The sequence below is a fragment of the Nomascus leucogenys genome, chromosome 23, assembly GCF_006542625.1.
Source record: "Nomascus leucogenys isolate Asia chromosome 23, Asia_NLE_v1, whole genome shotgun sequence".
In the NCBI taxonomy this organism is placed as follows: Eukaryota; Metazoa; Chordata; class Mammalia; order Primates; family Hylobatidae; genus Nomascus; species Nomascus leucogenys.
This window is the reverse complement of record NC_044403.1, coordinates 29548472-29573513: the sequence shown is the minus strand read 5'-3', so window position 1 is coordinate 29573513 and position 25042 is coordinate 29548472. Positions and strand designations below refer to the sequence as shown.

At 49.0% G+C, this 25042-nt stretch overlaps 1 protein-coding gene across 3 annotated transcripts in view; it reads left to right on the top strand.

Moving 5' to 3' along the window:
• The window catches only part of TSPAN9 (tetraspanin 9), a 201359-nt gene that overhangs the window by 64741 nt on the left and 111576 nt on the right, over window positions 1-25042 (top strand). The window contains exon 1 of one of the 3 annotated variants that reach the window (XM_030804850.1): window positions 2908-3043. The exons of the other annotated variants lie outside the window; for them this stretch is intronic. The gene's annotated coding sequence lies outside the window, so the exon portion shown is untranslated. Of the gene's footprint in view, window positions 1-2907; window positions 3044-25042 lie in introns of those variants that run through there. 3 annotated transcript variants of the gene reach the window in all.

Genomic DNA, 25042 nt, shown 5'->3' with positions numbered 1-25042 from the left:
TAGAGGTGTGAGCCACCGCGCCCGGCTGCAGGGCGGTTTTTCACTCTGGCTCTGTCTGGCGTTTTCTCGTGGTTAGACTGAGGCTGTCTTTGGAGAGACCACCGTGGCATGGTGTCATGTCCTTCTAGGTACGTGGCGTCAAGGGGAATGTGATGTCTGTGTGTCTTATTACTGGTGATGATGCCGTGCTCACTTGGAGAAGGTGATGTCTGCCAGATATCTCCAATATATAAAGTGGCCCCTTTTTCTTTATAATTAATAGTATTTATAATTATATTAATTATAATTAATACACCATTAATGTCTTGAGGGCAGGCACTTTGAAACTGTCCTGGTTTTTTCTCAAACTTTTGCTCACTAATTTTAGCATCCATCAGTGGTTTTTGCTTGCAGCTCTTATAATTGTGGTGTTTGCCTAATGGTAATTCTCTGTTTCCCTCATTTCTTCTGCGTTTATTAATTGGAATTCCCCAAGAAGGAAGAGCTATTTCTTCTGTCCCACTTATTTATTCAATTAGTTATTTTTAGCATTGCAGATTCATGGATATTTATTTACTTCATAAATAAAAAATATATATAAATGTATGGATAAAGGATATATAATAAATATCAAGATATATATTTTATCCTATAGGTTAGAGTTACAGTAACAGTACAATAGATATTTATTTTGTTGCTCAATTTGCTGCAGCCTTGGCCATGGGGAGCTCTGGGGAGCACTTTCAGATTGGCTTCTGTGCCCTTTGATGTATTCCTATCTTTTCTTGAGCTTTTCCTTACTTTCTGGCACAAGATGCTCCAGGTCATGTTATGTTTCTCCTGCCCCAGGCCTGAATCAATCACTTCTCTAAGGAGCCCTGCTTCTTTTTGCTGGAGCATGGTGTTTAGAAACCAAGATCTAGGTGCTAGGTGTGTTCATTGCTACTGGGGTGTCATTGCTTCTAGGTCCTCTCAGAGAACAGAACTAAGAGATAGATATATGCCAACCCAGGCATGGACACATATCTGTATCTCTGTTGTTCTGTTTATTTGTGTTTATATTTACAAAATCATGAGTTTGTGCTGATTTATTTATTTATTTTTTATTTATTTTATTCTTTTGAGACAGAGTCTTGCTCTGTCACCCAGGCTGGAGTGCAGTGGTGTGATCTTGGCTCAGTGCAACCTCCACCTCCCAGGTTCAGGTGATTCAGCCTCCCTAGTAGCTGGGATTACAGGCGCCTGCCACCATGCCTGGCTAATTTTTGTATTTTTAGTAGTGACAGGGTTTCACCATGCTGGCCAGGCTGGTCTTGAACTCTTGACCTCAAGTGATCTGTCTGCCTTGGCCTCCCAAAGTGCTGGGATTACAGGCGTGAGCCACTGTGCCTGGCCATGAGTGGTATCCTTATAAGAGGGACACAGGAAGCACCATGTGATGACAGAGACGGAGGCACAGGTTGGGGCAGTGTTCCTGCCAAGGATTCTCAGCAATGACCAGAAGCTAGAAAGAGGCCAGGAAGGCTCCTCCCCTAGAGGCTGCAGAGGGAGCCTCTGCCAGCGCCTCCATTCTGCACTTCCAGCCCCCAGAACCGCGAGACTGTAACTCCCTACTGTTGAGGCCTCCCAGCTCGGGGTACTTGGCTGCAGTGGCTCCAGGAATCACGTGGAGTGGTTTCTAGTGGGGGTTGCAGGTGTGGGCGGCTTCTCTCAGGCTCCTGCCTGCGCTCATCCTCTCTCACATCTGGGTAGCCCTGGACTGCGCCCTGAGACGTGAACACAGAGGCACTGCTAGCGTGTCAGCCATGGCCAGGTGCCCCTTCAGCGACGCTTGTGTTTGGGCAAAATTAGAACCCAAAAAGCTTGCATTTAAACCATAGCTGCTGATGATTTTTGTCCCTTTTCCCTAATCCCCCAAACCTTTATGTTACAAGGATAATCTGATCGTCGAATTGTGTTTCTTAGCATTTAATTGGACTTCAAATCAGTTGCATTGCTTTGTTTCCTTGTGCAGAGAGCTCAAGGGCACCTCTTAGGAAATGTCCCTCCTTGATTTCACACATCAAGGTCATTCCTAGGGCTTCTTTTTCTTCCCCCCAACTCCCTTGTGAGCACACAGTGCGTGCAGCAGCCCTCGGCATCCTCTGCTGGATGACGCGTTTGTCAACTGCTTGGACCGTGAGGCCCTCCAGTCAGGACCGCGACTGCCCTTGCATTCACCTCTAGACTCTTGAGCGCATGCACAGCTCTCGGTGCCAGCTCAAGGCTCTCTGCTGTTGTGTCCTCCCTGACTGCCAGTCCACGGTGCTCTTGCTCTTCCGTGGCAGTGCTCTTGTGTGGGAAATGACCTTTTTGTGTGAACTTGTTTTGACCCGCCAGCTTGATGAAGAGCTCTGCAGGGCCGGGGACCTCCCATCCCTAGGAGGTGTTCAGCTAGGGCTTGCTGTGGATTGTGGATTTCCTCCTTTTTGATACCTGTGGGCAGAGGAGCACCCACCTCAGTACATCTTGCTGAGTTTGGGGCAGAAGACTCAACTGCATATGGGGAAACTGAGTCCCAGGTGAAGAGAAACTCACTCGTCACCCTGCATTCCAATAGCACATACACAGTGAGGGCAGAAGAACAGGGACCAGGTGTCCGGAGCTTCTCGGCAATCCTCTCTGCCAGGATCATCCTGTCCTGCTCATTCCTCATTTTTCTGTCCAGATGGCTGGGGGAAGGCATGGCTGGCATCAGCCAAGGTGATGCATGACCACATGGGGCTCAGAGCAGAGAGGGCTCAGACCATTAGGGGTGTCAGGCTGGGAAATCGGAAATTAAAGGCCTGGCGCGGTGGCCGGCAAAACCTCCTCCTGGTGCAGTGTTCCGAAATCACCTGCGGTGGGTTTCATTAGCACGGGCACAGGGGAGGGAAGGCCTCTTGGCAGGCAGAAGAGACAGATGGGCTGCAGGCACTGGCTTGGCCTTGCGAGCGAGCCACGGGGCACGCGGGGCTTGGTGGTGGGCCTCCACCATTAGGCTCCTGCAGGCACAGGCACGAGGACCCTTTCCCACTCTGAGGCTGTGAGTTCCCCCGGCAAGCCCACTCCCCTCCTGGACCTCAGTCTTGTCATCTGTAAAATGAGAAGTTTGGGCCAGGGGATCTTTGAGGTTTCTCTGGCCCCTGACAGCCTAGATTTATGACCTGTGACCATCAGGGGAGTGGTGACTAGGTTTGTGGCCAATGGCAAAGGGGCAGGAGGGCACTGGGATGCGAGGTCAGGGGGTGGAGCCCATTGGAGGAGGACAGCTTCCCCTGGGTGTCTCAAGGCCCTCGGGGAGCTTGGGGTGGGGAGACTGTGTGGAGATGGTGGTCTCTGAAAAGAGGACTTTTCTTCCTCCATAGTCCCCTGACAGTTTGGTTTTCATTCTGCCCACCTGTCCGTCTACCCTCCATCTCTCCTACCAGTATCTGTGGAGCACCTCCTGTGCAGGGAACACAGCTGTGCACGAGACAGACAAGGTCATTGCTTTCATGGAACCCAAGATCCAGTTGATGAAGACAGGCATTAGACAAACAGTTCACAAATAATTAATTACACTTGGAATAAGTTTAAATGCCTCTGTGGGCTCTGCTCTTCCTCTTTTATCTTACTTTTCTGCTCCCTCCACTCTCCTCCTCTCTCCTGCCTCTTTATCCTTCTCCACCTGGTTTGTCTCTATGGCCTTTCTCCACCCACCCAGTGCTGAGAGCTTTCTGGAATTCTGTGCTCTCTAGGCCAGAAATGCAAAAGCTGTGGATCTTGACCTTTCTGCTTGTGTGTCTAGGCATTCTGTGGGAGGAGAATGGTGGTGGATCTCATGGCCTCCTGAAAGGGGTGTGGGTAGATTGTAAGCTTTGGGGCCATGCTTTGCTGGGTTTGCATTCAGATTGTGACACTTAAAAGCTTGCACAAGTCCCTTATCTTCTCTGAGCCTTAGTTTCCTCATCTGTGAATGGGTTTAACCACACTCACCTTTCAGTATTATTTTGGACATCAAATGGGTAGATGTAAGTGAAAGTTCATTGTTGGTGCCTTGACTATAAGGTGTTTGATTAAAACTAGCATTCTCTCCCCTTTTCTCCTTTCTTCCTTTCTGCAGGGTATGTAGCGAGATATTTTTGAGTTTAGGGTGGAGAGTGGAAGCAGGGGAGCCCTGGCCCTCTGCAGGTCATGCTCCAGCCTGGAACCCAGGTGAGATATGGAGGAGCTGCTGGGCAGCAGGAGGGGGGCCATGGTCCCTGCCCTGGGATGAGGTGTAGACCTCAATCTGGGGAAGGCCAGGAGCCTGCCAGGGGCTGGAGAGAATGACAGGCGTCCCATGCATCCCAAAAATGCAGTGTGGTGTGACAGCTGCCTGCTGCATTCTGCTGAGTGTTGGGGCCCGGGAGACCCTCGCTGAGGAGCATGGTTGGTGGGCATGCTGCAGCCTGAATCCTGGTGGCGTCTCTGCCGACACAATGGGAAGTGGCCTCTCCCTCCTTCGGGATTGCCCCCACCTTCCCTGCCCACTTCCAGATTCAGTTTGAGCCACCTAGGGTCTGTTCTGCCCGCAAAGAGAGAGAACCAGCCAGCCCAGTGCTGCGACGATGGAAGTGTTCTGTTCTGTACCGCCCAATACAGTAATCACCGGCTACGTGGGGCCATTGAGCATTGAAAATGGGACTGAAAATGCCCCAAGAAGCTGGATTTAAATTTTATTCAGTTTTAACTTAAAATTGAAATGTAGGTGGCCACATGTTGCTAGTGGCTGCCACGTTGGACGGTGCCGTTCTAGACCAGCAGTTTTCACGTGGAGTGTTGCCTCACACTGGTGGGTGCCCTTTGGTGGAAGGTGTGTTGTGAGTGCCTTGTTCTTAGTAAGAGGTTGCTAAGCTGTGTGAGTGGTGTACACATATGTGGAGTGGGGTGTGTCGGGGGACACAGCTTGGCAGATAAAGGATGGGCTCCTGCGAGTCTAATCTGGGTACATTTGGAGATTGAGTGGAGGGTCTGGATAGGGGAGAAGGAGGAGAGAAGTCTCAAGCCCTTCATTCATCCTGGAGACAAAGCACAAAACTAGGGAAGGAATTTTGAGCAGTGATTCCTTTGAAAGAAAGAGATGAAGGGCATACATCCCGGGGCCATTGGCTAAAGCACTGTATGGATTCTATAGGGGCTGGAGGAGACCTGAGGCACTAGTGTGTAGCCTGCTCATTTTACAGATAAGGAAACTGAGGCCCATCATACGTTGGACCAGAATCTGATCCCTCTACTTCTAAGAACTACCCTGTAAAGTAAATTATCTGCCTCATTTTGCAGCAAAAACTAGAAACTGGAAATCAAAGCCATTAGGCATTTTAGTGGAACCAAGTTTTGGTCCCAAGTCAGTCCAGAGTCACAAGCTGAGTTTCTCGGACTCTCAGGCCAACACCCTCACTGCCAGCTCATTGCATCCTTTCCAGCAGCTCAGGCGGGGTTCAGGATGCTGGGGTTCCTCCTTCAGCACCTGTAGCCTGTGAGATGGCCAGCGGTGGGGCTGTGGCTGGCAGGGTATGGAACGTGGGCAGGGAGCGTGGCCATGGCTGTGTGGGGCTGCCTGCTCCAGGGCCTAGAGCGTGCACACGACCACACTGCCAAGTGGCCCTGCTGTTTGTGGAATCCAGAGACGCCTGCCTGAAAGGGACTAGGAGGGACAAGGGAGCAAGGTCAGAGTGGAGCCGAATGCTCATATTCCACTCCTTACAGAGCAGCACTCAGAGGAGACCTGAGTCTCTGCATCCTCTCCAGCTCGGCTGGGAAGCTGCCCAGGCGGGGGGAGGGACTGCCCCATCCAGCTGTTGTCCACCTCCCAGCCTCCCCACAGCTGCAGCTGTCCCAGCTCCATCAGTCACGTCCAAGGCTGGGTGGGAGGAGGGGATGAGGAGAAGAGGGGGCCTCTCGGGCGTGCCTGGCCGAGGTAACTTTGGCTCCTGCCTCTAAGGAGGTCTCCAGTTGCTGAGGGAAGAGGGGAGGGTGGTGGCTGCCTCCTGGATCCTGGGTAAATTGTGGGGTGTGGGTAGCTCAGCTTTCAGCCCCCCACCATTTGTCTCTCTGGGAGGGCCAGTGTTTTATTGAAAAGAGTAGAAATGGTCGAATTCTTCCTTCATCTACATCTAACAAGTTCTTCTGGCACTTCTTAGCTTTGCTGTACTTTTTGTGAATGAATAAATGAAGGGGGCTCCTCACCTGCCTCCAGGGTAGGGAGATGGGGTCTTTGTTTCTTCTGGCTTACTGATTTGATGATGGTCAGGCCCTGTGTGTAGGGGCTGGACTTGGGGAGTGTGAGCTGTAAGGATGGGTGTGTTTTGTCCTCCAAGTGTGGCGGGAAGTAGGGACTTGCCCATCCTGGTATTATCATTTTCTGCAGCCAGATACATGCCTAGCCTTGTTCTCTCTTTTTTCCTGAAATTCAGCAGAGTCCTTGAAGTCTCTAACGACCTTGCATTCTTCAGAAGCTAAAGAGAGAGACGCAAAGAGAGACGTGGTCCTCTTTCTTGGCCAGACCTCAGTTTGCCAGCCCGAAGAATGGAGAAGCACTGCCACCTGTCTCAGTCCAACAGACAACAGCATCATGGTGTAAAGAGTTGATTTGAGCCGTTTGGAAAAAAGGCCCTAGGGGAGAGGCACTTATTTTGTTTTTATTCTGAGCTTTATCTGATCTCAACGCAGGACAGGATGGGTGTTAGCCAAGCAATAGGCATCAGTGATTCAAGACCTGGCTTGGAGTTAGAGACATCTGGGGAGCTTTTCAATAATTCAGGCTCCTGGGCCCCCATCCCAGATCTTCTGAGTCTGAAGGTCTGGGAACGGGGGCAGAAAGCTGTATTTTGAAAAGCTTCCCACATGATTTCGATGCAGTGGTAGGTTTGCCCCTCTGAGGAGAAATCCCTTGCTGAACAGATATTCGTAAGTGCTTTTCTCTGAAATATGCCTGACTTTGGGAGCGTTTGTTGATTGATTCATTCGTCCAGCCAGCGGACATGTAGTGAACGCCCGTGGCATGCCAGACACAGCTCTGGGCAGAGGGGTGTGGGCAGGATTACGTGGAGTGTTCTTCCCTCAGGGAGGGCCCAGTCCAGTTTGGGAGACAGACAGCACCAGCAGTGACGATGTAGCGTGAAAGGTGAGGTGTGGGAGATGCCCGCTGGGCCCGTTACATTTGGCTGGGCTTCAGAGAATATGTCTCGGCCTCCCTCGGTCTGTTTCCGCCTCTCTGCCAGTTATAGGCTTAATACTCCTTTTATGTGTATTTGAACAGAATGGGGCACATAGCTGACTTGATGCTGATGCCCAGAGAGATTAGGGGGCTTGACTAAGGCCGCACAGTGAGTTAGTATTTTGTCGATGGGGGGCAGGAATGGGGAGGGTTTCCTTTGAAAAACCTGTGTCATGAAACCCCCAAGTGGATTGTAGTATATCTGGGCTCTGCGGGTGGCAGACAGGCATGGGGTCAGTCTTGGGTTCAGCCTGTGGCCCATTGTGAATCTTTGGTTTCTTGTCTACACGCTGAGGCTGATGTATACCCACGTTGCTGCTGGTTCTTAGAATTAGATATATGGTATGGTTGGCCCATGCTAGGTGCTCAATGAATGCCAGTGTTTCTTCTCTACTGTCGTATTTGGTGTCTTATGTGAGGAGAGTATGCTTTTTGGGGCCTCAGACTCTCTGAGCCCTCCTTCTAGCTGGGGGTTGCCTTAGCTAATTCCCACTTACGAGCTGATTTCAGGGTGCTGAATTCCAGGCCCTGCAGGGGATCGAATGCTGCCCCTTCTTCACCTCATGCCTGGCCTGGCCTTGGGGAGCCCTCCCCTGTCCTGTGCCTTTTAACTCAATACTCCCTGACAGCTCCGTGCAAATTGCTAGAGCACTCAGAACGCCTCATTTCTCAGTAAGGCCCCTTCATCCAAGCCTTTGTCCTTCCGCTCAACATTAAACTCTGTCAACATTTTTTCCCAATGAAGTTCTTCCTCCCTCTGCACCGTCCGCAGTCTCCAGCCAGCTTCGCTAGCCAGGGACACAATTGGATTGCAATTTCGAGCACTTCCTGGAGATCAGGTCCCTGAAGAGCTATAAAAATCCAGCGGTGTTTCTGGCCACCTTTCCATGTGGTTTGTAGTGCACTGTCACTCACACACGCCTGCAGAGTGTGTGTGTGTTTGTGTTTGTAGTCGCATGTTTGCACAAGTGTGTGCATGTGTGTGAGTGGGTGCGTGCATGCATGTGTATTTGGCTTTAAGGGAGGCCCTCGTATTGCATTACCTATGTTGCTAGTTTCTGGCTGCCAGTTTGCATTTCTTAAGCGGATTTTCTGATTCCAGGCTGGGGAGGGCTCCCCTGCACTGTACGTAATTGGGCGCAAAGCCCGTGGTGGGGTGGATTTGGGTAATGGCAGGGCTGCATTCTTCTCATTCTTTTCTCACAGGAAAAAGTGCCTGGGTATAACCCTGTGGTGGGGATTGCTTACAGGAGGGGCCGGCTGCCTGCCACCAGCCTTCGCATTTGGCCCCCGTCGGCCCTCTCCAGCCTTGCCCTCCCACCTCCCCTCAAGGCAGATGCCACCAGCTGGGTGGGCACCGGGGCTGTGCATGCCCCTCAGTGATTAATGGCCTGCAAGACTTGGCTGCCCTCTTCCCGCCCATGCTTGGTGGGACATGGCACCCATTTCCAGGGTCTTCTTCCTTAAACCCAGGTATGAAACAGATTAGGGCAGCCTCCAACATGAAATGTCTCTTACTCCCTCCCTTCCTTCCTCCCTCCAGCCCTTTTCCTTTTCTTAAAAAAAAAAAAAACAAAAAACAAAACCATGGTGTGCGCCTGTACTCCCAGCTGCTCGGGAGGCTGAGGCAGGAGAATCACTTGAACCCGTGAGGCGGAGGTTGCAGTGAGCCGAGATCGTGATAGTACACTCCAGCCTGGGCGACAGAGTGAGACTCCACCTCAAAAAAATAAAAAAACAAAAAACACACAGCCGATCTTTGGAATTGAAAAGTAAAAGCCTAACAATCAGGCGTAAGTAAATTTCCTGCAAATGGGACGCTTGCTAGAGGGAGCTGTGATTTGCTGCTTGGCGCAGACAACTCTCTGAGGAATTTTTCCTCTCCAGCTCTCATTCCCTTGGGGAATTCATGGCGGGGAATCTCTCCCTAGAGAGTCTGACCAGCTTGGAAGGAGGTAAGGTAAGGAGGGCTTTCTGTTTTCCAAGGCACCCTCCCCTGTCATAGCTTATAGGGAGGCATCTGCCACTTCCCAGCCCTCCTTGCCTGGCCACCAGGGAGGCCGCTGCGGGGTCAGCTCTCCTGATTGTCAGCAGGATCCTGGCACCCAGCTCCTCCCTCACACGCCACAAGGTTTGGCCTGATGCCACGGTGGGCTGGGATTTGGCATCCCACCGTCCCCTCCTTTTGGAAGGTCCTGTGGCAGTCCTTCTCTCCTTCTGACACACCCGCCCCCCCTTGGCAAGCAGCCTTCCCCTGAGATCTGGTTCCTGAGTGTCCCCAGCGACGGACACAGTGAAACATGTATTGAAAAGAATGAGGGAAGGACAGTCTTGGGGGAGAATGTTGGACTGGCTGTTTCTAGCCTAGAGGCTGTTGTCAGAGCCCCCTTCTTTTCTTTTTTTTTTTTTTTTTTTGAGACGGAGTCTTGCTCTGTTGCCCAGGCTGGTATGCAGTGGCGTAATCTTGGCTCACTGCAACCTCCGCCTCCCAGGTTCAAGCAATTCTCCCTGCCCCAGCCTCTCGAGTAGTTGGGACTACAGATGCCTGCCACTACGCCCGGCTAATTTTTATACTTTTTAATAGAGACGGGGTTTCGCCCTGTTGGCCAGGCTGGTCTTGAACTCCTGACCTCAGGTGATCCACCCGCCTTGGCCTCCCAAAGCACTGAGATTACAGGCGTGAGCCACCATGCCCAGCCGAGCCCCCTTCTTTCGTTATGCTGCATCAGAAGACAGAGACTCTGAAACCACAGCAGAAATGACAGAGCAGCAGAGGCTCACACACACCTGACAGGTGGGGGCCCCAGGACGGCGTCTGTGCTCAGCGCAAACGCTGAGCTTCCTTTTATGGCGCGTGCACGCCTGCGCGTGTGTGGGGTGTGATGATGGTGGTGTTGCAGGGCGGGCCTTCCTTGAAGCCCTCTTCAGACTGATTTGTGACACCTTTTCCTTGTGCCTCACCCCTGTGGGACTCCCAGAAGGGCCTGAACAAAGCAGACATTTCCTGCCTAGCCCTCATCATCATGTGCTAGTTTATTTCAGGGTCGGGAGCTACTGGGCATTTAAAAAAAATACTTATCATATAAATAATGCTGTATAATAAGAACACAAATCAAAGAAATAGGGGTAAAAAATGCCTCACAAACCTGCCATCATGACAAATCAGCTTCCTATTTTCCATGATGCCTTCAGTCTGTATTTGCTTGCAAACATAATTTTTTTTACATGATTATAGTCAATAATGTAGATAGAATTTTGTGTTCTATTTGCTTTCTTTAACATTTTAAGAATTTTGCATTCTATTTGCTTTCTTTAACATTTTCCTATAAGCTACACAATCATCACAATTATGGTCATCATCATCATCACACTTTTAAGTGGTTACATAGGAATTGTTTCTTATTTATCCGTTTTCCTACTGTTGAATGTTTAGCTCACAATTTTAACTTACCTAAATAGTAGAAACTGCATTAATACATTAATATGTTAATATTATATATATATATGTGTGTGTCTGTGTGTCTGTGGATATATCTCTGTCTGTTTCTTTGTCTAGCTGTCTGTTCCCCCTTTTGCATTATTTCCTTAGGACAATTCAAGAAGCCAAGCATTCTTTCCTAGAGCAATAAAGGATCTCATTCTGGGTTATTAAATACCAGCCGGAAGTCAGGTGCCTGAGAGCAGCCACAGGGTTTAGTTGAGATCTTGGCCCGAGTCTGTTTTCACACACTGCCCTTGGGAAGGCAGTCAGGTAGCAGAGGCCCTGCTTTAAAGACTGTTCACTCTGCATTTTTATCCTATCTGCAGCTTCGAAGCCCGCTGGCCTGGTACATAGATTTTGAGTATGTTGCTTCACTCATTCAATAATTCCTAAGTGCACTCCCCATCTGACCCCATTCAAAGCAAGAGAAATAGGTCTCGCTCGCACCCTTAGGGAACTTGCAGTCTGAAATGACCGTGGGCTCACCCATTCAATTATATTCAATCAACTTTATGCAAGCCTGCAAACTGAGATGAGCGATAACAGCCCAGGGTGGTGGGCCCATCGGCGTGTTCCTCCCTTCCTCCCTCTCTTCCTTCCCTCCCTTTTACTCAACGTCCTGTTTTCATTGTTTTGCAGCAGAATGACCAACATAGAACATGATGCACATGTTCGGCCGTGCAAAAGAGGAGCTAGTGCTTAAGTACAAATGGGAGACATGATTCTTTTGTTTTAAATAAATACTTAGCTTGACTTCGGTCCTGTGAACGTCTGCACTCCAGGCCTGAACAGCTGAGCTGCCTCTCACATGGACCTGCCATGATTCCATGATTGCCTGCACGCCCAGTAATCACTACGTGGCATTGAGGTGCCAGTGGTTGAATGTGATCACAGTGAGCCCCTTTTCTAGCGACTTCTCCAGCCTCCTACAGACATGATCTAGCTAGGACAGAGACAACTGGAGTTTCTCAAAGGGCAGTGGTCTGTAACAGTTTTCTACATGGTTCTCTTGGTTCCCTAGATTTTCCATTTTTCAAGGAAAATTTGAACTTTTGATTTTTGGGTAAAATCTTCTAATTTTTAACTATTGACAGCTAATTAAAAAAAAATTAAAACGTGATGCGGACCAAATAAAACCTGTGCATGGGCTGGATTTGGTCTTGGGGTACCAGCTTGTGACCCCTGCTTTACGTATTAAAGGTAGGGTGTTATGCAGGGCACTTTGGGGAATATAAAGAGCATAAAGTGATGAAATTAATAAAAATCATGGAGTGTGGGAGAGGCAGCTCACATACAGAGCATAACACAGTTGGCTACGCAAGTGAAACTGAAGGTGGGCTGTTCCGGGAATGCTGGGTGGACTGTTGATTGTGTTCTGAGCTTTTAGGAAATCAGCACGAGGAGGCCGCTCCTGAATAGCTGTTAGAAGAGACCACTTCTTCCAGGCCTGGTGTGGTGGTGCACACCTGTAATGCCAGCATTTTGAGAGGCCGAGGGGGAGGATCCCTTGAACCCAAGGATTTGAGGCTGCAGTGAACCATGATTATGCCGCTGTGGCCCTGATGACAGAGCAAGACCCTGTCTCTTTAAAAAAAAATAATAAAGAGGGAGTGAGAGCAAGACCACGTCTTCCTTTTCTAGTCCCTTTGGGAAGAGTTAGGCCTTGAGTGAGAGGCGGCTTGAAGCATGGAGTTGGAACTGGGAAGATTGGATTAGGTGGGTGCCGAGTAAATTTCCTTTTCTCAGTTTTCCCATCACACAGTGAGGAAAATTGTCCCCCTTGGGCAGTTAGCAAGTATTTATTGTAGGCACACTGGAAGCGGAGTTGCCAGGGCCCCCTCTTCCTCCCCTCCAGATCTCTAGGGGGAGATAAAGGGGAGTCTGTCTGAAATGCTTTGAACTCTTCAGGACGCCGAAAGGACTTGAAGACGTTGCTCCATGGTTTTCCTGGATGACAGCCATGACGTATGAGCCTAGTGATACTTAAGAAATACGACTTGCTAGGGAAGTAAACACCCAGTGTTATTTATTAGTTATTTAAAAAACAAAGCTTTTCTTAGCTGGCAGGTTTCAGATCAGTGACAATGTCAGCTCCAATTGTCCTCTGTTAATAACAGGCCAGCCTCCTCCCCAGCCTGTGTCAGCAGCATTGAGAAGTGTGTCTGGGTGCACCTTTGGCATTTGATGACTCCCTGGGAGGAAGGGAAGATGGTACTGAAGAACCGGAAGGTTGTGCAGGGCCAGGACGGATCTCGTTGTGAATAATAAAGCAAGCTGCCTTCCAGTGCTGGGCCTTTTGCTTTTATCTGTATCCTCCCTCCATGTAGCCCCCTCCAGGACTGGGAGAGGGAGGGGCAGCAGGTGAGGAGTCGGGGGGCCAGGAGACAGGGTGCTGATAGAGGCATCTCCTGTCTTCTTGATAGGGGAGGTGTTGGAGTTGGGGATCTAGGCAAGACTTGGACTTTGCTTCTTAGAGTTGTTCTTTTGTTTTTTGTTTTTTTTTTTTTTGAGATGGAGTCTCACTCTGTCACCCAGGCTGGAGTACAATGGCATGATCTTGGCTCACTGCAACCTCCCCTTCCCAGATTCAAACCTCCCAGATCCTCCTGCCTCAGCCTCCCGAGCAGCTGGGATTACACGCATGCGCCACCACGCCTGGCTAATTTTTGTATTTTTAGTAGAGACGGGGTTTCACCTTGTTGGCCAGGCTGGTCACAAGCTCCTGACCTCAAGTGATCCGCCCGCCTCGGCCTCCCGAAGTGCTGGGATTACAGGCGTGAGCCACCGTGCCTGGCCTGCTTCTTAGAGTTGAATGGAATCCGGAGATGGGTGGGAGGGTTAGCTGGCTAGCTGGGAAGGCTGTGGAGCAGGAGAAGGGCCTGGGGCAAGGGCCAAGGGGCAAGGGCTGAGGGCCAAGGTTGAGGTGAGGTCTGATGAACTTGAGGGCCACTGCATTTTGACCTTGAGTAACTATAGTATTGATAAGGACAGTACCTTTGCAGTATTGAGTACAAATTCTCCCCTGCTGAGCCTCATAGAAACAGGTGAGAGAGGGCAGAGCAGGTTTTATTATTTCCATTTAATTCAGGCTGAATGTGATGTATTTTAAGAATGTGGGTTTTTGAAGCTAGACAGATGTGGGTTCAAGCTTAGCCTTCTGACCTTGACGAATCTCATTAGTCGCTGAACCTCAGTTTCTCCATCTGTAAAACGGGGAGACCAGTGCTTGCCTCACTGGGTATTTTGTAAGGGATGAAAACCTAAAATAGTCTTTGGCATATAGTAGACATTGAATAGTGAATAGCAGCTGCTACTGCTGTCAGTGTAAACTAAGAAACAGACCTAGAGAGGTCATCTGTCCTGCTGGACACAGGAGGTCACAAGGGAAACAGCCAGGACTGGAACCACAGTCCTGGACCTTGTAGGCCATGTTCTCCCATTCCCAGGGCACTTTCTTCCACTTCGCTGATCAGGTGGGCGCTGGGCAGACGCTGGCAGGCAGGCACCACTGCCGTCCAGGACGCATTTATGCCTGAATTGTAAGTTGTGGGCTGTGCCTGGCCTCAGACGTGATTATAGGGTGCTGACAAAAGCAGCACCCCGTGATTAAGACGATGGGCGAAAACGCACCCGGGCTTTTGTTCACTGAGCAACTCCATTGTGTCTTTCTCCCCTTCTCCACCCCTCCCTTTATCTACTAAAAAAAAAAAGAAATGGAAAAGACGAAGGACTGTCAGCACCAGATCACAACATGGGCTCCAGGAGTTGGCGGCTTTTCAGTGCCTGCGGGGTTTCCTCTTCTTGCTTTCCTCGACCAAGTCTAATTGAGATAAATCTGAGGGCTCCCCTCAGAGCACAGGGCTTCCTGCTTCCCTGTGTCCCGGAGGAGTGTCCCCTGGGGCTCGCTTTGTCAGCACTCTCCCCTGTCCCATGGATGCCTCCTACAAGATCTGTGGAAGTGGCTGCTCAGTCTGTCTGCTGCCTGCGGGTGGAGCCATCTTTCCCCAGCACCCCACAGGTCATGTCACACTCCCTGTTCCTATCTCGGATCTGTGCTTCCATGTATAGTGTGCAAGGCTCTGCAGAACTTGACCTCAGCTTGTCTTTGTGCTGCCATCCTCCACTGTTCCTTGCATAAAGCATAGGCTTCCGTGGCTCGTGCCCGTAATCCCAGCACTTTGGGAGGCTGAGGCAGGTGGATCATGAGGTCAGGAGTTCGAGACCAGCCTGTCTAGCATGGTGAAACCCTGTCTCTACTAAAAATACAAAAATTAGCTGGGCATGGTGGCATGTGCCTGTAGTCCCAGCTACTTGGGAGGCTGAAGCAGGAGAATAGCTTGAACCCAGGAGGCAGAGGTTGCAGTGAGCCGAGATCGTACCATTGCACTCCAGCCTGGGTGACAGAGCAAGACTCTGTTTCAAAAAAAAAAAAAAAAAAAAAGCATAGGCTTCCACTGTGTCGGCCAACTTGCTACTTCCTGAACAGGTCTGGAAGCCACCTGCCTTTGTGCTTTTGATCGCTCGGCCTCTTTTGCTTGGACAGCCCTCACCCCAGTGGAATTAGGCCCAATCTTCACGGATTAGCTGGAGTGCCAGCTCCTCTGTGAAGCACGTCTTGCTTGGGAACGTACTCCTTTGCCTGGCACATCACAGATATGAAATTAATGTTGGCTTTGCTTAGGGCCCTCTGCTCTGACTGTGCAGGTCTCTTCCAGGGCCTCCTCAGAGCTTGATTGTCTGCGCTCCCCGCCCCCTGCCAGGGAGCCTATTTACACTTTTATTGTACATGATCTAAGTTCTTAGGCATTTTTCTTTCTAAGTTTAAAGTTCTCTTACTTTTCCCATTGTTGTCTGTTGTTTCTGAGCCTCAGAAGCTATGGCGACAGGAGGGTGCAGTGGAAAGCACACTAGATTGAAAGCAGGAGCCGTGCCTTCTCCTCCCAGCTCTGCCTCTCACCAAGAGCAAGTAGCTAACCTTGGGGCAAGTAGCTAACCTTATCTGGGTTGGTCTCAGTTCTCCATCTATAAAACAAGGGGTGGGCTAGCTAATTTCTAGGATTTGTGGATGGGGTTTTAAAGAAGAGTTTTCTTGAGATATACTTCATATGCCATCACACTCTCCCATTGTTACGGGCTCAGTTGTGCCCCCTGCAAATCCTAACCCCATACCTCAGAATATGACTATATTTGGAGGGAGAGAAGATCTTTAAAGAGGTGACTGAGGTTAAATGAGGTCCCCAGGGCAGGCCCTAATCCACCATGACTGGTGCCGTTATAAGAGGATATTACGGGCCTGGCACCATGGCTCACACCTAGAATCCCAGCACTTCGGGATGCTGAGGCAGGAAGACCACTTGAGCCCAGGAGTTTAAGACCAGCCTGGGCTTCATGGCAAGACCCCTCATCTCAATTAAGAAACTATATATAGAGAGAGGATATTAAGACAGAAACAAACACAGAGGGAAGACCACGTGAAGACACAGAGAGAAGACGGCCATCTACAAGCCAAGAAGAGAGAAAATGGATGAAACCAATCCAGCTGACACCTTGATCTTGGACTCAGCCTCCAGAATCATGAGAAAGTAGACTTCTGTTGTTTCAGCTCCCCAGCCTGTGGTACTTTGGTTATAGCAGTCCTAGCAAACTGATACACCTATTTGTATATTTAATATATAACTCAATGGTTTAATCAGTTCAAGTTATATAACCACTGCCACAATTTATATTTTGAACATTTTTATCACCTCAGAAAGAAACCCCATACCCACTGGAAGCCATTCTCTATATCCTCCCAACCCTCATTCCTCCCCCAGCCCTGGGCAACCACTAATCTGTGTTCTGCCTGTGGTGTTGCTTATATTGTGGATGCTCATTTTAAATGGAATCATGTAATATGGGTTTTGATTTTTTTGTGATTGGCTTCTTAGCATACTTAGCATAATGTTTTCAAGGTTCGTCCATGTCATAGCATATGCCAGTACTTCATTTCTTTTGATTACAGAATAATATTTCATTCCATGGGTATGCCACATTTTGTTTATCCATTCATCACTTGATGAATATTTGGGTCGTTTCAGTTTTTTGGCTATTTTGAATAATGCTGCAATGAACATTTGTATATAGATTTTTGTGTGGACATGTTACTTATTTCAGGTATCTAGGAGTGAAATTGTTGGATCATATGGTAACTCTATGTTTAACTTTTTGAGGAACCAACAAACTGGTTTCCAAAGTGGCTATACCATTTTACATTCCCACCAGTAATGTATTCCAATTGGGAATTAGACTCTTTTCCAATTTCTCCACATCCTTGTCCACACTTGTCAATTTCTGTCTTTTTGGAGCCATCCTAGTGAGTGCGAAATGGTATCTCATTGTGGTTTTCATTTGCATTTCCCTAGTGATGAATGATGTTGAGCATCTGTTCTTACACTTATTTGCCACTTGTGTATCTTCTATTCATATACTTTGCTTATTTTAAAATTGAGTATTTGTCTTTTTATTATTCAGTTGTAAGAATTCTTTACATATTCTGGTTATAAGCCCCTTAATCGATATATGATTTGCAAATATTTTCTCATATTCTGTAGGTTTCACTTTTTTTGATAGTGTTATTTGCAACATAAGAGTTTTTAATTTTGTGGCCAGGCCGCTGTGGCTCACGCCTGTAATCCCAGCACTTTGGGAGGCCGAGGCAGGTGGATCATCTGAGGTTGGGAGTTCTAGATCAACCTGACCAACATGGAGAAACCCCGTCTCTACTAAAAATACAAAATTAGCCTGGCATGGTGGTGCATACCTGTAATCCCAGCTACTCAGGAAGGCTGAGGCAGGAGAATCGCTTGAACCCAGGAGGCGGAGGTTGCGGTGAGTTGAGATTGCGCCATTGCACTCCAGCCTGGGCAACGAGAGTGAAACTCGGTCTCGAAAAAAAAGAGTTTTTAATTTTATTGAAGTCCAATTTATCTAATTTTTCTTTTATTATGTTTTTGGTGTCATATCTAAGGCATAATAGCCAAACCCAAGGTCACAAAGAGTTACACCTGTCCTGTCTTCTAAGAGATTTATAGTTTTAACTCTTACATTTAGGTCCATGATTCATTTTGAGTTCCTTTTTGTGTATGGTGTGAGGTAGGGGGCCAACTACATTTTTCACCTGTGGGTATGCAGCTGTCCCAGCACCATTTGTTGACGTAAATAGGATCTTAAAGGACACCTGGATCCCTTTAAAACCCACCACCTGGGGAGCAGGAGGTAGGTGGAGCACCTAGCGTGGGGCCTGGCCTGGGGAAAGTGCTCTCGGAAAATGCCCTTTCCTGCTGGAAGAGCACCAGCGAGCAGCTCCCCAGCCCCTGCTTCTCAGCCTTTTGTGTTGAGATTGTACAGTTCTGTGTGTGTGTGTGTGTGTGTGTGTGTGTGTGTGTGTGTAACATGCTGTTCACTAGACCCAGAATGGTGCTTGCTATGGTTTGAATATTTGTCCTCTCCAAACCTTGGGTTGAAATCTATCTATCTATCTATCTATCTATCTATCTATCTATCTGTTGTTTTAGAGATAGGGTCTCACTCTGTCACCCAGGCTGGAGTGCAGTGGGTGCACTCCAGCTCACTGCAGCCTTGAATGCCAGGGCTCAAGCCATCTTCCTGCTTCAGCCTTCCAAAGTGTTGGGATTACAGGCATGAGCCATGGTGCCTGTCTGGCCACCTCAGGTTGAAATTTGATCCCAGTGTTGGGGGTGGGGCCTAATGGGAGGTGTTTGGGTCATGAGGGCGGATCCCTCATGAATAGATTAATGTCCTCTGTGGTGAGTGAGTACATCCTCACTGTAGTAGTTCCTGTGAGAGCTGGTTGTTTAAGAGCCTGGCACCTGGCATCTCCCCCCACTGTCTTGCTTCCTCTCTCACCATGTGATATCTGCCTATGCCGGCTTGCTTCTGCCTTCTACCATGAGCAGAAGCAGCCTGAGGCCTCGCCAGATGCTCAGACATCAGAATCGTGAGCCAAATAAACTCTTTCCCTGATAAATCATCCAGCTTCAGGTATTCCTTTATAACAACACAAAACAGACTAAGACAGTGCTGTATGCAGCTGCATGCTAAATAATTGATTCAGGTGATAGTGAAGGTCAGAACAGGAGGATGTGGGCTTACATCATAGCAGGGGAGTGTCCCCGGCTGAGAGACCTGCTGGAACCAACAGCAGAGAGGTTATCAACTCTTGTTCTACTTGGAGAGGTATTTGAGGGCCCCTGTGTCCAGCTGATGGGGCTCTTGGAAGCCGTTGATCAGGCCAGGGAAAAGATGATAGTGACAGCCAAGACCAGAGGTGATGAATGTTTAGAAAAAAAAGAAAAGAAGTAATTTGCAGCTTTTTGGCTCCTTTAATCTAACCCTGCTTTTGGGCCGGAAGAAGACCATTTTCTTTCCCCTCAGCTCTTTCTCAGCAGAGCTAATAGGTCCCCGGGGTAGATTGAAGGGAAGTTAATGAAACAAGTTATGGTTATACCAGGCTCTAGGCTACATGTCTCCCTTGTCTCCCAGGCCTCCAGGGCTGAGGCTCAAGGCACCATCTCCCCTGCCGTGAGAGCTGAGGCAGCCCTGGAGGCCCAAGGCAGCCTGTTGGAGAGAGTGTCAAGGTAGGGGCAGCAGAATGTCGGAGGGACACGTCTTCTCCTTCCTCCCACTGTGGACAGCATGGGAAGGGACAGTCTTGCCAGTCATTGGCAAATCTCCCCAGTAGGGCCCCAACTCTCTTCTCCTAGTGTATTCCCCTCCCCTTCCGTGGTCCCTGGCTGCAGTCCACACAGAGCACTCCCATGCTTGTTCATGCAGCTCTCTGTGGAGTTACCAGCATCTAGACACTGCCTGGCATGATCAATAGTGGATGAATGAATGAATGCTTTTCTACCTTGAGCTCAAGCTGTTCCTTTCACCTCATTCCCCATTGCCCTCTGGCTGTTTTCAGAAGCCTGCCAACTGTTCAAGGTCCAGTTTAAATGTCTTGTCTATGAGCCCCGTAATTGAATATTACAATCCCATCTTTTGCTCCTCTTGCTCTTTTGTTTCTACCTCTGTTTGGCACTTTCCACACTCTACCCCATGGTAAGATATTTGTGTGTCTGTTTTAACCCTAGCATTGAAACACCCTGTACAGGGAAGGGACCATGGCTTTCTGTTTGCATTTTATGTCATTTCTCCCTCCCTTCCACCCCACTACACCTAGGATGGTGTTTCATAGACCTTTGCCACTCAACAAAATCTGTTTAACTATAGCACCTGGGTCACGCATTGTTGGTGTTGGGTCTTTTTCCCGGGTTACTGTTCTGCCTACAGCTTTTTGCCACTCAGAGGATTTTCCTGGGTTTCACATCCTGGAGTAGGAGGTATCTACGAGAGACAGATGTCAGTGTGTGGTGTTCCCAATCCATTGCGTATAATTTACATATCTCTGTGCAGCTAGCATTAGCGAGACCACATTACTAAGGTATTATGCTTGACTCCTGGCAGGAAGAATTGGAGCAGATAACACATCAGTGGTAATCCCTTGCTCTGCCCTGGAGGATACAGAAAATCTCTGGTGTGAGTTGCTGCCTGTGGATATTAGAGATTCACCTGCTGTCATTAATGTAGAGGCTGGACTTCCCTCTCCAATTGATTAGGCAGCTCTCTCTGTTCTCTCCTCTTTGCAGGGAGGAGGCCACTCCTTCACTCCAGTTCCTGATCTGGAGGGTGGGGCTGAGAGGGGCAGGAGGGCCAGCGGGAGGGGGCCCACTTAGAAGGCCAAGCTATAGAGGTCCTTTGGGATAGACCAGTGGTACTGAGGCTGGACCGTTCATTAGGTGCCAAGTCCCTGATGAGAGGAAAGTGAAGGAAGGAAACGGTGGCCTGCTCTGTATTTAGATGGGCTTTCTCCTTCCTAGGGTGCTTTCATATGAGTTTTCACTTTCGATCCTCGAAACAGTCCTGGGAGGTGGTTTATCTCTCTTTTCAGACGTAAGGTCTACAGAGCAGAAAAGAAGGTGATGCACAGCAGAAATGAAGGGAGTTTGCTTTACACTCTATGGCACGTAGCATTGGTCAGGAAGCTCCACCATGGCTGGCACGCAGTGGGCATTTGATACGTTATTGTCCAATAAATGAATAGCAGGCACTCAACAAATCATCCTTGATTTGAAATAAAAGTTTTTCTGGATTTTGCTCCCAACTCACTCTGGTCTTCTTTACTCTGGCTGTTTCTTCTCTTCCCTGTTGGGTTAGCTCCTCTCCCTGGCCCTTGCACTTGTCCCAGGCCTGCAAGGGGAGAATGACACCCAGAGATTGCTGGATCGTGGTGATGCAGAGGCTTCTTGCAGTGACTCCTGGGAGCCAGCAGTGTCATGGTAGGTTGGCAAGTGCTTACTGCAAAACCCTCCTCCTTTGCTGCAGATGGATATTGCTACTTGATCACAGCACTGTTAACTCTGCACCCAGACTGAGCCTGCTGAGCCTTCTCAGTACAGCACTCCAGGTTGCTGCCACCAATGGGCCACAGTGGCATTTCAGATGGCAAGGAGGCCCTGTCTTGGGTAGAATAAATAGCATTAGGGTGAGGGTCAGAGGACCTAGCTCTGAATCCTGGCATCTCCATTTCTGCTTCGTGACCTTTGGATAATCCCTGGACATTTCAGAGCCTTGAACGTGCTGGCTTCTCAGGTCCCTTCAAGCCCTGAAATTCTAGGATTCTGTGGTTCCTTTGGTTGGGAGGAAAGAGGCTCTCGTCTGGTGGCCTGGCCATAGAGGGGTAGGATTAACCTCTAGGGTCAGCGAGCTTGCAGAGCTCAGGAAATGCCTCTCTGTGATCTGTATTTGGTCCAGAGACAGGTGGTGGAGCTAGAGGAGGGGAAGTTCACTCACAGCCCTAGGCTGGGGGAAGGGAGGCCTAACTCAGCTGCTCTTTTTCCTAATGGAATGAAGGTCTTTGGACCTGAGTCCTCAGTGCATCTAGATCTTAGCAAAGAAGCAGGAAGTACTGGCCACGAATCCCACCGCTCATCCTCTCTGTTGGTGGGGAACATAGAGGGATTTCTTATTGCTGATTAATGGGGGTTTGCCAGGAATCAGCGTTCATTTGCTCATTTTTCAGTAAACTTTATGAAGTGTCAATTCCTTGGGCAGGTTCTGCTCTTTGGACTTGGAGATGACCTTCAGGAAATCACTTCCTTTGAGACATACCCCATGCTCTCTTATTTCACGGGGGAGTCCACAAGTATTTAAAATGTTAGTGAGTTAGTTCTGTTGTTGCCACCGTACTGCAAGGCGAGGGTCATGGAGCATTTCACCCCATTGTACAGAAGGAGATACTGAGGCCCAGAGAGAGTTGCTCGCAAAGCTGTGGGTCTGCTGGCAGCTGGGAGAGAGGCACCTCTGCTTGTAAGCTCTCAAGGCTGCGAGTGAGCTGTAGGCAGTCTGTCTGTGTCTTTGTGAGGCGCCCGTGAGATTAGCCACTGAGCAGAGGTTTAATTTATGATGGCGCCTAGTATTCTCGTCCTGCTGCCTGCTAGAATCTGCTGCATCATTGGAGTTGCCGAGCTCCCTGGGGTGTCTTAAGTCTCACAAGTAATCTGTGTCTCAGCCATGTTCGAGGCAGCCTCATGCAGGGGACGGGCCTCAAGGAGTGGCTCAGGCCAGGCTCAGATTTGCCCAGGTGTGGATGGAACTCGTCGGTCTAACAGGGCCGTGGAGGGAAGTGGCCGAGGTGTGGGAATTATAGGCATCTGAGTCAATGTTACTTTCAAAACGCTCTCATTTGGTCACTAATGATACAGCAGATGTAATAGTTTGGCATTCATGACTCCTCTTGATGAAAATGGTTGAAATGAGGACCTAGCATGGGAGAGACACAGAATTCTAACAATATTCAACCAGTATTAAGTCGTGTAAGCCTAATGTATATTGTAATATTTTTCATTAACTTCAATTTAATAGACATTTATATTTTAATTTGTAATGTGCTTAGTTCTTGCAAGCAGTAATGCTGCCTTTCTGCAAACAAAAGTTCCATATTTTGCACTTTTCACTAATTTAGAAAGGATTAGTTATTACTGATCAATGAGGTTTTACTAAGAATAGGATCAAAGCATCATACTATCTAAAACTGGAAGGTTCCTTAGAGATTATCTCATATTCTTCATTTTAGAGATGAAAAAAGACTAGTATTCTTCATATAGATGATCAGTGATTTATTTCACGTGAACAGCTTTGTCCTTTTATATGAAAGGGCTACGGGGATGAATAAATGGACAAAAATGGAAAATGTTCCAACCTTCTGTTGAAGTATAACATACGTATGCAAAAATGCAGCATTTGATGAGTTTTTATATAGAAGTGAACATATCTGTGGGACCAGCATCCAGATTGAGAAACAGAACATTACTGGTACCTTGCACGTCACCCCCATTCCCCTTTCGAGACATTACTCCTGCTCAAGGATAGCCACTAACCTGATCTCTAACAGCATAGATTAATGTTTTGTTTTTTGTTTTTGTTTTTGTTTTTTTTCTTCTTTGAGATGGAGTCTTGCTCTGTCACCCAGGCTGGAGTGTGATGGCGTGATCTTTGCTCACTGCAACCTCCACCTCCCAGGTTCGAGCAATTCTCCTGCCTCAGCCTCCCGAGTAGCTGGGATTACAGGCATGTGCCACCATGCCCGGCTAATTTTTGTATTTTTAGTAGAGACGGGGTTTCACCATGTTGGCCAGGCTGGTCTCGAACTCCTGACCTCAGGTGATCCACCCTGTTTGGCCTCCCAAAATGCTGGGATTACAGGTGTGAGCCACCACGCCCAGCCCATACACTAGGGCCTTTACATAAATGGGATCATACAGCTTGTGTTCTTTTGTCTAGCTTCTATTTCTCAACATTACAAAAAATAAGATTCATCCACGCTGCTGCAAGTGGCTGTAGTTCATTGATGATTTCTCACTAATGACATATCTCACTGTGACTGTTGATTTCACTGATGGCCAGTGAAGATGAGCGGTAGGAATGGGATTTTGAACATAGATGGAGGTTTTTAGCTCTTCCATTAAGTTAGCTACTCTGTGCCAGCCAGTGAGGACACAGAGAGACTACGACACATTTTGGGGATGATAGATAAACATATAACTTGAGTGCAGTATTGATCAGCTTAGAACAGAAAAAAACTGTGAGCCCCTGGAGATTGGGCTTATCTCTTGTGTACTTTTGCACATCTTTCCCCTTAATGATTAGGATGGTGCTTGGTGTATAGGTGCTCATAAAACTAGTGGGAGGGTCAGCCCAAGGTTCAGCCAGGAAGGGATGATGGTGATGGGCTGGGGTGGATGTGGAGTCATTAGCCCATGATGAGCTGGATTTGGGGCATGCACAGCTCTCACAGATGTGGCTCCAAGTCCAGGCAACTGCTGCCTAAGTGCTGTGAGCCTGGCCTCCCGCTGGGATCGGGATGGCAGGGGTTAGGAGCTGCTGGGGGCCAGGTGTGGCCGCTGACCTGGTGTGCGGGGGCCAGGGCTGACTGACTTTCCTCGGGGGCTTTGGCTGGCATCAGTCTGGCCGGGGGTGGGGGGGCCTTACACCACGTCTGCAGAGTTCCCATCTGGGGCAATGTGCCTGTTTGCCTGGACCACCCTCCTGGGCCCATCCCGCTGGCTCCTTTGGGAGCTCTGGGTCTTATTCTGCAGGGTCAGGTCAATGGCCTGTCCTCCTGGGAGGATTAGGGTCAGTCTGGGTTGCAGGCCTTTGTGGATGAAAGCATATCCTGGGGTCCAGCGGATGAGCAGCAGCAGGAGGTACCCCCCATGTCACTCATGCTGTGCCACAGAAGCCCAGGCCAGGGGAGACCACAGCACCATTCCACCAGGTACCCCCCATGTCACTCATGCTGTGCCACAGAAGCCCAGGCCGGGGGAGACCACAGCACCGTTCCACCGTTTAGCTCAGTGCCCTGCAAGGCAGGAGTAGCACCAGTCATCCTTGGCAGAGAATCATTCGCTCTTTTCTCTGTCTGGGAAAAATCTTCATCCCTCTACACTGTGCCAGCTCTTTCCAGATGCTTCAAACCTTTTTAGTTGCTAAGGTCTTCATAAAATCTCCCCTCTAGCCCACGTCTTTTTGCCCCCTTCAATTCAAGACTGAGAGGGGAGCCAAAATCTGTGTGTTCCCAATATGTTCTGGGTGCTGCAGGGATGCTGGGTGAACAAGACCTGAACCTGTCTGCAGCTGCTCAGCGTCAAAGCACACAGGACAGAATGAATTCAGGACAGAGTCTGAGAAGAGGCTACAAGGGGTAAGAAGAGAGTCACAAGCTG